The 14,990-nt window shown below is 38.6% G+C and overlaps 1 long non-coding RNA gene across 1 annotated transcript in view; it reads left to right on the forward strand.

Annotated features, from left to right (window-relative positions):
- Window positions 1-14,990, forward strand: part of LOC138688589 (uncharacterized) — a 181,266-nt gene that overhangs the window by 138,130 nt on the left and 28,146 nt on the right. Inside the window, exons 4-9 of the long non-coding RNA XR_011327464.1 lie at window positions 2,158-2,285; window positions 6,547-6,607; window positions 8,416-8,522; window positions 11,077-11,228; window positions 13,946-14,034; window positions 14,216-14,347. This is a non-coding gene — a long non-coding RNA (uncharacterized lncRNA). The remainder of the gene's footprint in view (window positions 1-2,157; window positions 2,286-6,546; window positions 6,608-8,415; window positions 8,523-11,076; window positions 11,229-13,945; window positions 14,035-14,215; window positions 14,348-14,990) is intronic.

Consider the following 14,990-nt stretch of genomic DNA (forward strand, 5'->3'; position numbering starts at 1 on the left):
CGTCTTCTGGGTCTGAGCCTTCTCCCTCTTTGGCTGCAAAGCTCACGCTTGCTGCGCGGTGGCGTGGGCGTTGCGGGGGATGTTGTGAGTAAGCATCTCGGGAGGAAAAATCAAAGGGCAGTACTGAAACTGAGACAGGGGAAGGAGATGGTGTTGCTTAAACCAGATCTCGCTCCTATATTGTCTTTTGCACAGGAGGAAAAAGTTTGTTTCTGTTTTATGTTTTGGGTCTGCCTGGAAGATGTTGGGAAGGGCTGTCTTGGAGTGGTGAGGGCAAATGCATCTTCTATTTTAAACCTTTGTTAAAGGGAAAGGGATAAGCGTATGAGCATAGGAAAAACGAGAGATGAACATTAGCAAACTTAACTGCAATCAAAAGCATTTGTGAAGGGATTTGTCCTGAGAAGACAAGCACTAAGGTTTTGGGGCTCTATACTGTTACACAGATATGAGAATAAGCATTAAAAAAGTAATTCTGTGGCTTAAGTGAATAATTAAACTAATGAAGGACAACACATTAAAACAAATCATTGTATAGGAAGTACATGCAGGGCAAATGTCAGCAGGCAGCCTAACTACCTTCAAAAGTTTTTAGACATTTTAGCAGTTTTAAAAATATTCACTTTCATGTGTATCTATGTGTGGTTCAGCTGAGTATCTGGCCCCCAGGACCATCTCTGCCCAAAAGGCAAAGTCACTTTTAAAGTAAGCAGTGACCTCTGGATCAAAAATAACAAAGTCACATGCTCAAGAAGAGAGAGTGATGGTCACACTTTATGGCTTTAAGCATCAGGTTTGTTTTGTTAACACTAACTTCCTTAAGGTCTCTCTCTTTTTTTTTTTTTTAAACGAGATCTCTTTGTTCTTTTTCATATAAATTAATTTTTCTCTTAAGAAAAAGTTCATTTTTGTCCAATAATTTCTTTCGGTAAAATTCATAGTATGTAGAAGCATTTAGATTTGGCAAAAAGTTTTGCTTTCCTTAAACACAGAAGTACTGAGGTCCAATTCATGGCTGTAGGAACTGCTGCCATGGCCCCACGTTCCACGTTTTACCCACAGCATTTTCCCGGGAGGGGCAAGTTCCTCTCCCACTGCTGTCTCAGTGTTTCTGTATGCTAAAGAGAACTCCACACACATCCATTTAAAACTCCCAGGTCTCAATGTTTGGATGTGGTAGCTGCTGGGGACGTTGGCTGCTGTGTCAGGCTGTTACAGAAAGGCTGGTGACTGTGCGGAGAGGAGCAGGGCTTTCTGACGTGCCAGTGGTCCTTGCTGGGAACACACCTCGCTCCTCCTCTCCTACCTGTGGCTCAGTGGCTTCCTTACCACCATCAGCTCGTCGGTCCTGCCTCATTAGTTTTCCTCACCACCTTAAAGGAAAAATGCTGAGTATTTGTTAAGGACTTGTATTTCTCAAGAACAGGTGAGAAGGGAATGGTTTACCTCAGAGTCCGGGAGTTTTGCATGTAAATAACCACCCGTAATACCTGTCTCCTTTGCTGTAACAAACCAAGGTCTAGTCGTCCTCTAGTCTTCAGAGGGAAAGCCCTTACTCTGGTCTTAGCCACTACCTTATTTATTTCTTTTCCATGGCTATTAGTATTGAATTAAACTTTGTTTCTGAGGTTGAGAGAGAGGAAAGATGGTTTTAGTATTGGCTCTAATTATGCATTTTGCCTCAAGCCACTGACACAAACATTAATTTGCTCAAGGGTCACCAGAGAAGTGGTTGAAAAGCACCTAAAGATTTTAGTTGGAATTTGATTCACATTCATGTTCAAGAATTCAGATGATCCTTTTATCAGGACAAGTAAAGCCTTAAAATATTGAATTGAAAATATTGTAGGAAAAAGCTTTCCTGTGGTATTTACAAAAATTTTTGGTCAGGGCAAAAATGCCAGGGGAGCTGACTTCCTCTTGTAATTTTACCACTTCTGTGTTAAATTTAGGAACTGAAAGCAAAAGAAACAACTTTTGGCTTTTAATTCAAAATGATCTAAACCTAAGTAATTTGGCTTTCTATTCACTATAGAAGAAAGTGCTACTGAGGTTTAACGTTAACCCCAAACAGCTAACTTGTGTGACAGCTACAAATTTGTGTTTCTAGGATTCCACCTCAAGTAAATACTTGTTAAGTGTATGCATTTTTTGTAGTGATGATGGAGTCAAAATGACTGCTTTGCTTCTGCTGTATGTATCTTGGAGCTGTATTTTTCTATGAAGTCTGTGGAAGCTTGTTAGCATGTTAAATGCCCAGCTTTTGTTAAATCCACACCTGAAGAGTAAGTAAATGAATCTTGAATTTTGCATTTGAAGGTATGTGTGCTTTTCATGGATTTATGCCAACTAGATTCTAGATTTAAAGAGACCTTGTGATAACCTTAACCACACTGTGGCTAGACTAAACCTCGAAGCTCTTGCTCCTAGGGGCACTGCTCTTTGAAGTGGCACCACTGACAGTTTCAGCTACTGTAGGTATTTATGAGGTACAAAATAATAAAGTAAATAGGCATCAAATGTGATTTTAACAGTATATAAGCATCACCAAACTGGATTATATTCTTGCATTCCAAGCTTTTCTTTGCTCAATTTGAGTTTAGTTTTCTCTCAGCTCTTTTCTTTTTCCCCTTTCTCTTTTTTCTCTAAGAACCTGCCCTGAAGAAACATAGAAGCAGTGTTTGCCAACTCCCTAACAGCTCAGATGTATGTATTTTCTATGAATTGAACTTGAAGCTCTTAACTAATACTGTGTGTTTAACCTGTTTACTTACCAAAGTAGTTGGAGGAATATCTGTGCATTTTCCACATTGATTCCAGTGTGCTGCTTTGTTTGTTGGTGACTTACTAATGATACTTGTGATTTATTACTGTCACTTTATTAGATTATGTGCAAATCGGTGACAAAGCACTATGTGGATCATGCCTTGTTAGTCATAAAAGCATTCAAGAAGCCATGAAAATCAGTTAAGCTTGAACCTATTGAACGAAAGAGCATAGTGCTGTCTATTGATCAGTAGCCTTTAGATATGTAATGAATAGTAGTACTTTGGACACTGTCAGATAGTGTTTTCCTTTGGATCTGATAAATTACACTCTTTTGTATTAGTGGTTCAAGAATTGACATAAAACACTGTTGTACTGGTATTTCTTTCAGCTCTAGGACTGTGGTGAACTTACATGGCCAAGGCATATAAACGTTGTTAGAAAAACCTGATGTTTTCTCTTCCAACACAGTTTTAGCCATTGAGTTAACACTGATATAACTTTCATATATGGCAGAAGATTGAGGGCTGGCCTGCAAATAGTTTGCAGAATATATTTTTAGCCTATGTGCATGATGTACACAATCTCTCTCTCATACATGAATAACATATACTTATTTGGGCTGTAGCTGTCTAATTTCTTTATCAATACAGATTATATTCTGAATTTTTTATCAAACAAGCAGACAGTATGTAAGATTAAGTCCTCATTTGTTGTTGGCTTGAAGGGTACTTTGTTTCTATTTACAATATCAGGACCTGATTTCTTCCTGCTTTGCAGTTTGTACAGCCATTTACACAAAAACAGAGCTGGGTTGTAGGTAAAAAATTACTATTTTATTTGGATAAAGTTGAGGGCAGAGCTTATGGTGCAGCAGGCCTCAAGTCTTACATCTGTGTCATTCTCTGAAGGAAACCCCCATTAACACCAGTAGTCAAATTCTTTGGAGGAACATGTGTTTGTTAGGACGTTCCTCTGGGTGGGAAAGTCACTTTCTCCTCCCCGCTGCTCCTCTCCCTTGTAAGAAAAATTAAATATTCAGGAGAATGAGCCCAGTAGCCTATTTTATTAACAGAATTAGGGGCAATAAACTTCCAGCAGCTTCTTTTCTCTAGATGTTTTCTAATGCTTTTTTTAGTGTTTGCTCAGGTTATCTATGTTTGAATTAGTTCCTCTCAAATGAGCCTGATTTAGGCAATAGTAACCATAACCTCTGGGGACTGCTTGACAGTACAAAAGAACAGTGATACTAGTTTGAACATCAGCAGTACCCTGGCACGTCAAATAAGTCAAAGGTTCCATTTAACTCAAGTTTAAGATTTTTTGACTGTGTTTGCAGTTACAGGCAAAATCCAGTCACACTTACACATCTAACACTGAGAGCAGGAGCAGTGTTTGGTAAAATCTTTGACCCAGTGTTTTCTGCCTTTCAGGTACACAAGTATTCAGTCCCCTACTCCTCCTAAGGACAACACTATTATGAAGGCTGAGAGCTGAATTTAAAAAATGTGATTATAAGTAGAAATGCCATAGTAAGCAGACAATTTTCTCAGACTGGAAAGGCTTGGGGACAAAGGAAATGAAGCATGTATGAGCCTTTACTTGAAGCTGCTATTTTTCAGGTTCTCTGGAATATCTGTTTTGCAACTGACTCTGGAGACCCCAGTTGTATCAGTTCTTTTCCTCCAGCAAAAAATCCCAGTGGGTTAATTGGTAGTGACAATTTCAGAGCACGAATAAAAACTCTTCACTAAAGTGGGTGAACTGTGCCTTGTCTGTTGGTTTAGCTACTCATTTCAGAACAGAAGGCCTGCAATTAATATTTTGACCCTTTCAGTCTTTTCAGTTACTTCTAGATGAATTAATACAATTAATTCTCATCTTAAGCTGATTCAAAAGCTCTCTTGGCAACACTGTAACACAGTGACCACCTAAATAGTAAATGAAAACATAGCTAAAAAGAGTCAAAGCTTAGTAACATCTGCAGTGCATTAAGAGAGGTTTTGGAGCTCTAACACATGACCCAAGTGCCCAGCATCCTTGCAGAATGTCTTTTACTGCAGCCTGGTTTTGCTCTGGTCTTTCTCAGAGTTAGCTTAAAGGGAAAGTAGTCTCTTATGACCACATTAATTGACCCAACAGATTGGATATAGGAGGGAGAAGTGATTACCGTCTCAAATCACTATTTTCTATGTAAATTTTTACATAAAATGAGTCTAGGTCAGTGTCTAGCTATTTAATAAGTGTTTCTTTTTTTATGAAGGCAACTATAATTAAGTTATAGAATTACAGAAGTCTGGCTGAGAAGAAAATTTCTAGCTATAAAATATTTTGAGGGTAAAGCAAATTATTTCTTGTGACTATGCAGCAATCTTGATAAAAAGCTTTTTCTGCCCATTGTCACTATCAAAAAGCAAGCCAAATCAGAGTCCCTGCACTTTGAATTTCATTCCATCATTTTAATCTAGATAATTTCATTTTCCAGTGGACAATACTGAAATATTGTCAACCCTCAGATGAGTCAAATAATGACACATATCCCCCCTCCCCCATAATGTTTTGGTGAAAAATGAGAGATTAATACTATAACTTGCCATAGAAGCCAGATAAACTGGGCTGAAAGTTTAATCAGAAAAGTTTTCCATTAGTTTGCTTGCAGTCTTCAAGGTACTGCCCAATTTTCTTTCTGCCTATATCTGTAATCATATATCCTTACCTACCCGGAAGAATCTCATCTCAGTGACAATTTTGGAGAAACCATGTCTATGAGGTCCCTCTCATTTGTATGTGGCATATTGTTCTATCTCTTCACATGCTATTTAAAGACTCAGTTCATCCGTGCTGCCCAGAGACAGTGAGGGGGAATAACAAGGGGTGGATATTATTCTGTCCCTATTGAGTAAAATCCTACTCTGTGGCCTGTCCTGCAGGAAATAATACCCAAAGAAACGAAAAGGGGGAAAAAAAGGGAAAAAAAAAAAAAAAAAGAAAAGAAAGAAACAAACAAAAGGTTTCCCCTCTTTTTTCCCCCCATTAAATTGTGTCTTTTCATATCCTCATTCGGCTTCCATACCCCAAGTGTAAAAGTATTTAGCTGGTGGTGTGTCCGTCATTACCTGCTTGGTGTGATTTAGGAGTTTTAGTAAAATTGAAAATCAAAAGGCTTCATAAATGTGGGGACAGGGCTGCCACTCAGTGGTATTACAAGACCTAGTACATTTCTGGTACTTGACTAACAACAAATAATAGCAATAATGACAAGAGAGATGAATGATTTGAACACTGCTCTGTGCCCTCTATAGCATACATAGTAAAAGCTTCTAATGTAGCAGTTTGTGTAGTTGTTAGGAGATCAGTAACTGTCAAGTAAATTTACTTTACTGTTTCTCTCAGTGAAAAAGGATACATACAGACACATAGCTTAAAAAAAAGATTTATTAGTCACCATAACCTGATGTGGCACAAAAGTAGTATTTTCTATTAATGCACTAACTTAATTATAAACATAGTGAACAAGTGTGTTTGGTGTGTACTGAATGACTATTATTAAAGTAAAATACAACAAAAATTGGAATATTATCTCCTGAGAACCAGAAAGATGCAATTCCTATTTTGTAGCATGTATCTTTTCCTAGTTCTTGATTTGAGGACTAATTAAAGCCTGGTCATTAGCACCTGAGAGTCCTATCCTCGCGTTGGCCAAAGCAAGACTCTCCTAAACCGCTCTGTCCTCCTGTCCCTCTTACTCCTTGTGCCTCATGCATACTGCTTTTTATTTAGGGGTCCTTCTTGGAGACCAAGTATGGAGAAGGTGTGAAGATGAATTCTGGAAAGGATTTTGGTAGGCTGTCAGTGGATGAATATAATAATGATAATGATAACAATAATAATAATAATAATAATAATGGCTTTGTTTTTATTGTTTGATTGCAATAATATTGCAAAGTGAAAATAAAATCTTGATCCTAACCTCCACCTCCCCACGACTAGACTAAAGGGAAGACTTTTACCATTGTTGCAGTGAAAATCTCTCAGCACCAACTCCATTTGGTTAAGAAAAGAGGGTAAAAGCATGAATGGGGTTGATTTCCTTAAGCAGTTTAGCACACTGCTGATCACAGAAGTTTAAAAAAAAAAAGCCAACCAATATTCAAGTAGGTAACAAACCCTCCTTTGTGAAATCGGGTTTTCTTTGTATAGCACTGAGGAATAATTCCATCCATAAAACGTTTACAAGAGATATAAGACTGTAGAAGATCTCCTGAATCTTTGAATCCAGACCTCACTATTATGTGACTACATGAGTAAAAATATGTTAGTAATGTAATTTGTATATATTCTGCATGTACTCATGAAGTTTCATCTTAAAATTAGCATCACTCTTCTTATGCTCTGTTCCAGGATCCTACTTTACTGTAGGTTAGGTACAATCATACTATTGAATGTTTGTCACACTGAACATTTTTAATGTATTTTTATATGTTTTTGAACACAGAAAAAAAAACCAAACACAATGTAACCGTGACACAAAGTAACTATTTATGTCCATTAGAAAAGATGTTTGTGTTGTTGACTTTGGAAAGAAGGGTGCAGTCTTCAGACACCCATGCCAGTATTTTGGGTAAAAACATTTTTATTGAAAAGTAAAACTAGGATTGAGCTTTGTTTGGTTGATTTTTTTTTTTCCCCCAAATAGAAAGTTCCAAAAAGGACTCCAAATGAGTGCTATAAATTATTTTCTAAGACAACTTTAGGTTGTATATTACAAAACAACTAAACAAAACTAACCAGAAAGCCCTGGGATTAAGCAGATGAAAAGCCCATTCCAGATGGAAAAGAGCTCAAGAGTCAGAGCTGCTCAGAATCCAGAATGCTCTGTCAAAATTAGGTTATATTAGTGTAGTCTTGAAAAGAAGGTTTGGAAAAGAGGCAGAGTTAAGACAGCAGTTAAACTTTGTTTGACAGGCTAAATGGAATACATTTCCTAGCTCCAAATGGCTGCACAGTGCTCCTGTAATGGGTGTCTTTCTCAAAGCATAATGAGAAGAGAAGAGGGAAAATTATTTCATTTGTCCAGACTATAATCAATCACTTCCAGGAAAAGAAGTCTTTCATGATTTTCCAGGAGCAATAGTTGTTAAATATATTAGTTAGTTGTACAAATTGCTTTATGAAAGAAAAAATGAAAAGTTATTAGAGAAACAAGATGCACAAAATTAATCTGTAAATTTATAACTACTCTTAGTCATTCTGCTGTCTTTGTGCCTCGATACATGCCTTTTTTCTTTATTGTCTCTAAACTGCCAATAGCCATAAAAGCATGAAAGCAATAGAAAGGATGGAGAAGTCTCAAAAGAAAAGGGCTTTTTCATCTGGCAACATGTCCAGCCCAAAAGCCATAAAGGCCTTTCCTGAAACTTCAGAATTGCAAAAGCTTACTGAGTTTTGCCAGATTACTTTCTTCTGATGGAAATTCCCTAATGGTACTGATGGTTTCTGGACAGTGATATAAATGATTACATAAGGTAATGGTAGGCAAATGATTAAAAAAATACTCTGCATAGCTATAATGTCCAAGAATTTCCAAGTGCCTAAATCTGTATTGTCTTATCTAGTCATGAGAATATTTTCATTCCCAAATCTAAACAGCAGGAAAGCTGAATCACAGGAAAGTCAGTCTTGTTCCCATTGAAGTCAACACTATAATGCCTGGAGACTCTCTTTCGTATATGGGATGCAAGACTGAACCCAGGATGGTAAGGATTTGATTGTGCATGCCTATGTGCACTTAAAAGAAAAGAGTAGAGAAATTATCCTTTGTTTTCATGTGTGCGCTGCATGCTCTGAAAGCCACTTTACTCAGGGAGCACAAGAATGGATTCAGCGCTTCTACTTTTCCAAGACTCTCCAGAGGCTTGGACAGAGGAAAAAAAAAGATGAGCCCAAACTAATCTCCCCAAGTCAAAAAAACCCAGATGGTCCACAAACCAAGTAAAGGGAGGAAGTTAGTGGGTGCGATAATTATTAGCTTCCAGGAGTCATTTGACATCCAGGAATTTCCTACAGGCAATATTGTGTCTAAATACAAACCTCTGATATTTTACAAAGTCTCTTTGGAAGGCCCCTGCATAGATTAATATCAGGTACATTTGTTATTGAAGCAGCAATGGATAGATGGAGTCTCAGCTGTGGTCCTGAACACACGTACACAGTGCTCTCCTGCTTTGCAGACATCAGGAAAGTCGTCTCTTGTCATATTGTTCTCCTTTCAATGCCACCTGAATCAGTCTGTTATCTCAGAAAAGGCTGGATTCTTTAAAATAAGTCAGTCAGTGCAGAAGCAGATAGCTCTAAAGTGTAGGTTTCGGTATTAGGTAGCTGCATGTCAGTTTTACGGACATAATCCTTCAGTTTTAACTGGGCTTTTTAATTTCACCTAAAAAAAGAGGCCAACTGAATTCTTCCAACCCCATTTAATTGCCATCTCTGTGTGCAGCTTCACTTTACGTTTCTTATAACAAAAAGGCTTTTAAAGTTGATAAATGGCTGCAAAGATTTTGCTTTTACTTTGTTGCTTTTCTGTTTATTTAACCAAGAGCAGTTCTTTTAGTCCTGACCTCAGCCTTGTCAAATAGACTGTGTTTGTCAAACTGCTCATGCTCCCATTAACTCCTAGCTGTTCCAATTGTCACGTTTGATGAATGGCTCAAATACTGCTAGCATCATTAAAAGCAGGGATACTGAGGGAAGTATTATGTTATACTGAGTCCAAATACACACCATAAATAGGAAATTCCAAGCAAAGAAAATCTTTTATTGCATGAAGGAAATTGCAAGTGGTTTAAACTAATCTCTTTTAATGCCATCTTTCATATGTGCAGGAGACAAGAAAAAGCCCCTCAGGTTTCATGGTTGGTATTATCTCTTTATGGTTAAAGAACATTAGTAGCTTTATAACCTTATTTATACAGAGTTCATGTAACTGTTTGGGTCTGCTTGGGGGAACAGGCCTGCTTAGTGTGAATAAAAGCAACAGAACTGTTCCCACAGTGCTCGGTAGGTCCGGAGGGTCTGTCCCTTCCCAAAACAGAACCTGCTGTTTCTGTAAGTCAGGGCTTCCTCTAAATTAAGTCATGCAGCACAATTATCACGCATTACTTTCCCCCTACTAGACTGACGGAGGCACCGCAGCCCCGGGGTGCGCGGTGCTGGGCGTCCTGGCCCCCGTCCCGCGGTGCCCTTGGCTCTGCCCGCCTGAGCAGTAACCACAGCTGAGCTTTCTCTAATGACCTGCCAGTAAAAGCTGCGCGAGCTCAGGCTCGCCAGGGTCTGGCAGAACACAGTACTCCGGTTACGCTCAAGCTAGCGTTTCAGTTTATATTGTCTGGTACTCTTGTCTGCCCTTTGTCGTACTTACAGCACAGTGCTAGCAAGAGGCAGAGTTCAGGATTAGCGCTGGGAAGTTGGGTAATGGCTTCAGCAGAAAGAATAAATATTTTTGTTATTGTTGGTGTTATGTTGTTGGCTTGGATTCTGGGCTTTTTCTAACAGTTGAAGTCTACCTAAAGGGCAAAGAACTTCTGTTTGGATAATTTTTTTAAATTCTTGAGGCAGATAAAATTATTCAGATGAATATTTATACAGATATATTTAAATATGCAAAGTTATACACTTCTGGACTGTGACATTGCTGTGCTTATTAGGCTCAAGACAGAGTTACTGGGTTTTTTTTTATGATTTTGTTTAAAAAAAATGTAATTCTAACTATATGTGCATATACATATAAGCTGGTTCCAATATTCCTGAGTGTTACCCATGTGGAATTTTCATCATGAATAAGTACACTGCTGCAGTATATTTTTCCTGGACGGTGATACAAACCATTACAATGAGGACAGCAGGCAAACCATTAAAGCAATTCTGAAATGGCATCAGAAGTAGGTCCTCAAAGTTTATATTTTCCCAAGCTACAGCAGCACATCATGTTTTTTTCCTTACTAGAAGGTAGAAAGGATTTATTGATCTCAATCTTTTATGAAACTTCAGTGAGTGTAACATTGCCTGGTTGCTTGGGTGCAAGGAATGGCAGAAATTGTCTCCCTTCTATCGCAGCTAACTCAAACTTTAATTTTGAGATGATCTTTCTAAAACTTTAGATTTAGAAAGATGATGCAGAATGTCAGTTACTGAGCTTGAGGCATCATTAATCTAAATTAATGATTTGCATCACAGCCAAAGCATACCTGTAAAGACGTAGTAAGAAGCATTAACAGTTACTGGATTCACTTAAGCCCTTTTTCCCTTTTGTAGATGCCATAACCAGCAAAGCACAGAGGTGGGCTGTGGGCTTCCAGCAAGTTACCGCTGCCAGGGAGGGTGCAAGGGTGGGCAGCTAGCCCCGCAGAAGCCATGCTCCTGACAGCTGACTGCACCGGGGCCCTCTTGCCCCACGCACCCGCTGGGTGAGTGATAGCATTTGTTATTTCCTCCCAGGTGGAAAGGTGCTTCTCTTTGTCTGGACTAGATTGCCCAGGTTTGTATGTATTTAGATTGTAGTGATCTGGACATCAACAACACAAACTTAATTAACGCTTTTCATCCAGACAAACCGTGAAATGGTATTACTGTATATAATCATGAATGTGTGTTTCTGTCCTGGGGTGCATCAGGTAGCTGATGTTTGTTGCCTAGGACCCTAAATATATATTTGGTTTCCTAAATAGTTGTGGGGTTTCTTTAAATCAATAGAGTTCACAGTTCTTTTGTTATCCACTGAGTGATAATATTGTTAGCGAGCAAAACACTTTCATTAGAACAAATGCTTTTTTCAGCCTCAACTGTATTCTTGCTTCTGTCTGTACTAGAATTAAATATTAATCAAAACAAAGTAGGAAAGCTTCAATCATTCCCTGATGAGGCTTTCTGCATTTTTAATCACAATTTGCTGGTGTCACTGGATTTCTGTTACTCTCAGGAGTACTGAAACCTACAGAATATGAATTCATTTGATTAACCACATTTGAACCGAGTCTATAGGAACAGGCCCTGTACTTAATACTGCTTTCTGTGGGACAGGATTATAACCATCAGGGTAGCTGCATATCAGAATTAAACGCAAGTATGTACTACACACAGGTAGGTACCAAGCCCCCAGCCCACAGGTGCTCTCCCACTAAAATCCGTGAGACTGGCGTTTATGAGAAAATAGACTTGGAGGTCTGCAGGCTAAGTTGGTCTCCAACAAAACCTGATCTTGACCTGGAAAAGCAGGACTGGCGATGTCAGTATCTACATACTTGTTAAATCAGTGAAATGAAGAATTTGGCTTACAGTTCACCGAAAAGGCATCAGCAAGGTTAAAGCAAAACATAAGAAAAAGCTTGTTTTCTGTGCCCCCTTGTTCAGCATATAAATGATACTGTCAGGAGTTTAGAAGCAAGTGCTGCAGTCTTTTCCTGGAAAGCCTCATTGGCAGAAAAATAATCTTCAGCAGAACTCAAGAACTGAGGGGAAAAAAATGGTATAAATCAGTTAACAAGTTGACCCACAGGCAGCCAAACTAAAGAGGCCTCATTTCCTATGGATTTCTGTCTCTTCAGCCTCATTGTCTGCTTTCCAGCTCTCCACCACCACCAGCCCTCCCTGCCCTTTGTGCCTCCAGCACCTGGCAAGAAAGACCGTAGTGTGGCCAGGGCAGCGCTGCTGCATGCGTGGTCGTGGGCTGTCCCCATTTTGCACAGGACTTGTAAGAACTTGACACTGATTGAGACCTCTGCCCTTCTGTAAAATGGAGTTAAAACTGCGGGGAAAGAGCAAACAGACGACAGGCAAACATTTGTACAACACAATTATGTTGTAACCTCTTTTCCCTAAGGAACTGTATATTTTTGAGTAGTTGGTATTTTTAGAGATTGGATATTTTGCTTATTTTTAAAAGCAATGTAAAAAGATGCATAGATACAATCACAGAGAGATGGCACCACACTTTCTCTGAGTAAATAACCACAAGGCCATTCTAGATTGCCATATTCCATAACATACATATCCTAACCCTACTGCCTCTACCCCTTGGATTAGTCTGCACCCCAGACACGGAGGACCCAAAGTGCAGAAGCCCTGTAGCAAGCAAGCCTGCCTCCCTTGTATGGTAGTCTCCAGATTGCCACATTTATGCCATCTAGACATGTTAACATTTGAAAGAGAATTTGAAATTGAAGGAATGAATCCTACCTGACAAAACAAAAGACCACACCATTTTCTCCCTGGGAATGAATGATGCTGGTGGTGTCAGTGGGATTGCAACATGTTAATTTATTCCAGCTTTTCTGAGCTGGGGGGGTTCTTTTTAACAATATATGTCAGATTTCCTCTATAATGACCAATTAAAATTCTAGGACTAACTCAATGCAGCTATGATATCCTCAGTATCCTGCAGCATAGGTGGCAGAGCAAGTACACACTTTTCATTTTCTTTGCTCTGTTTTGCTTGCTTGCTTGCTTGTCACTTCAGTTTGCCCATGAGTGTTTGCCTTGCACTGCTCCCACCCAGAAAAAATGCTAGGGCTGGGTGATAAATAAGGGACAAAGATAGTATCAACATTGATAACAATGAGTTTTTGTGTGTGTGGCTTTAAAGTAAGAAATTTTTGAAGACATTTTGTGTCATTTGAATTTTTCTAGCTTTTATTAAACAAAAGAAAAATTGTATGTTTGCATTTTTATTCAAATCAATTAAGCTAGAAGTAGGGGGGAGGTTGCTCAGTTTTGAAATTCATAAAGGTGTGACTGAAAAGAATGATTTTTCCTGACATTAAAAAATTAAATTGTCATCAGAACTTTCCTCTGGACTCACAGGCAATAATGTGTGTATCTCCTATTCTCTATTTTCCTTTTGTCTCACATGTATAATGTAATAACCCCACTATTTTCAAGGAATGTGCTTCTCTCTAGCACTCTGTAGTTTGGACAAATTTAGCTAATAAGTTACATGTGCAACTAGTCCTTGCTGGTTAGAGAGTTCTTGGTATTTCTCCTTTTATTTTTCCCTTTGCAACATATACATCCTACAAAGCTTGAAAGCTTTGGAAAGGGCTAGATGAAACGTAATCACTTATTAATAATTTAGAAATATTAACCTGGACCTAAATTTTTTTCTTTCCTTTCTCTTTGTCATTTCTAGACTAAGAAAATTATTTCTAGCAATGGCAAGAATATTGGCATTGTCTCACAGTGCTCAGAAACCATAGGAAAGACTAGCCAGTGCAAATGGTAAATGAAATTTTTAGTCATGTTGTGTGAACTCTGACTCTCACCAAAGTGAGTGAGACTGGAGTTCCCTCACGTTATATCTCCATGCTATAAAATATGATATGAATGAAAGTTCTGATTTTCTTGTCTAACACTACTTTCTGCTTGTCTTTTTGGTCATTGTCCCTCTGGTAGTGTGAAGTTTCAGCCCACCCAGCTTGACTGAGCACTTCTGTCTGGAAGCATATTGGGAGCAGCTTTCTTCTGAGGTACCTGGTACTTGCTGCTTTTGCTTGAACATCCTAGAAATTCAGGGGACTTCTTGACTTCAAAGGTATGAGAGCTACTGCACTCAGATAAACTGTAGTTTTAGAGAATCATCTGCTTAAAAGACTGTTTCAGTGTGCTTCCCTGCAATTCTGAGTTGCTGTTGTTTTGTTTTACTATTTCTAATACTGTTGTGGATCAGCTCCTACGAACTATTTAGAGGCGTCCTCCAGACTAGACCTTTGTCCAGCTTTAAAGATAGTTTTCATGGGTTTCATTAGGTCATCAGATCACTGGTTATTGTGAGTCTAAGTCACTGAGACTTAAGTGATACTTAAGTAACTTAAGTTAACTTAAGTTAACTCACAAAAGCTGAGGGTATCCAAGTTGTTATGGTCTGGCCCATAACTGTCCTAAGAAGGAGTTAAATACTACAAAGAGCTGGGAATCCCCGTGTCTGAGTTCTGCACCAAAGATACTAGTTTCCAAATCATCATAAATTCTTGTTTTTCCCAAAACACAAACAACCTTCTGACCTCTCTAACTTTCTGATATAAACTAAGAATCTTTTCATGATAATCAGAGTCAAGTATCAGTTCCAGAAAGCCATCACTATGCATTATAGGCACTTATGCACATTAGAAAACAGAACAAAACAGGCAATCTACCACTTTCCAGGGTTAATGCTATGTAACATTTTATGAGTAGTC

Source organism: Haliaeetus albicilla, chromosome 13 (genome assembly GCF_947461875.1).
Source record: "Haliaeetus albicilla chromosome 13, bHalAlb1.1, whole genome shotgun sequence".
Taxonomy (NCBI): Eukaryota; Metazoa; Chordata; class Aves; order Accipitriformes; family Accipitridae; genus Haliaeetus; species Haliaeetus albicilla.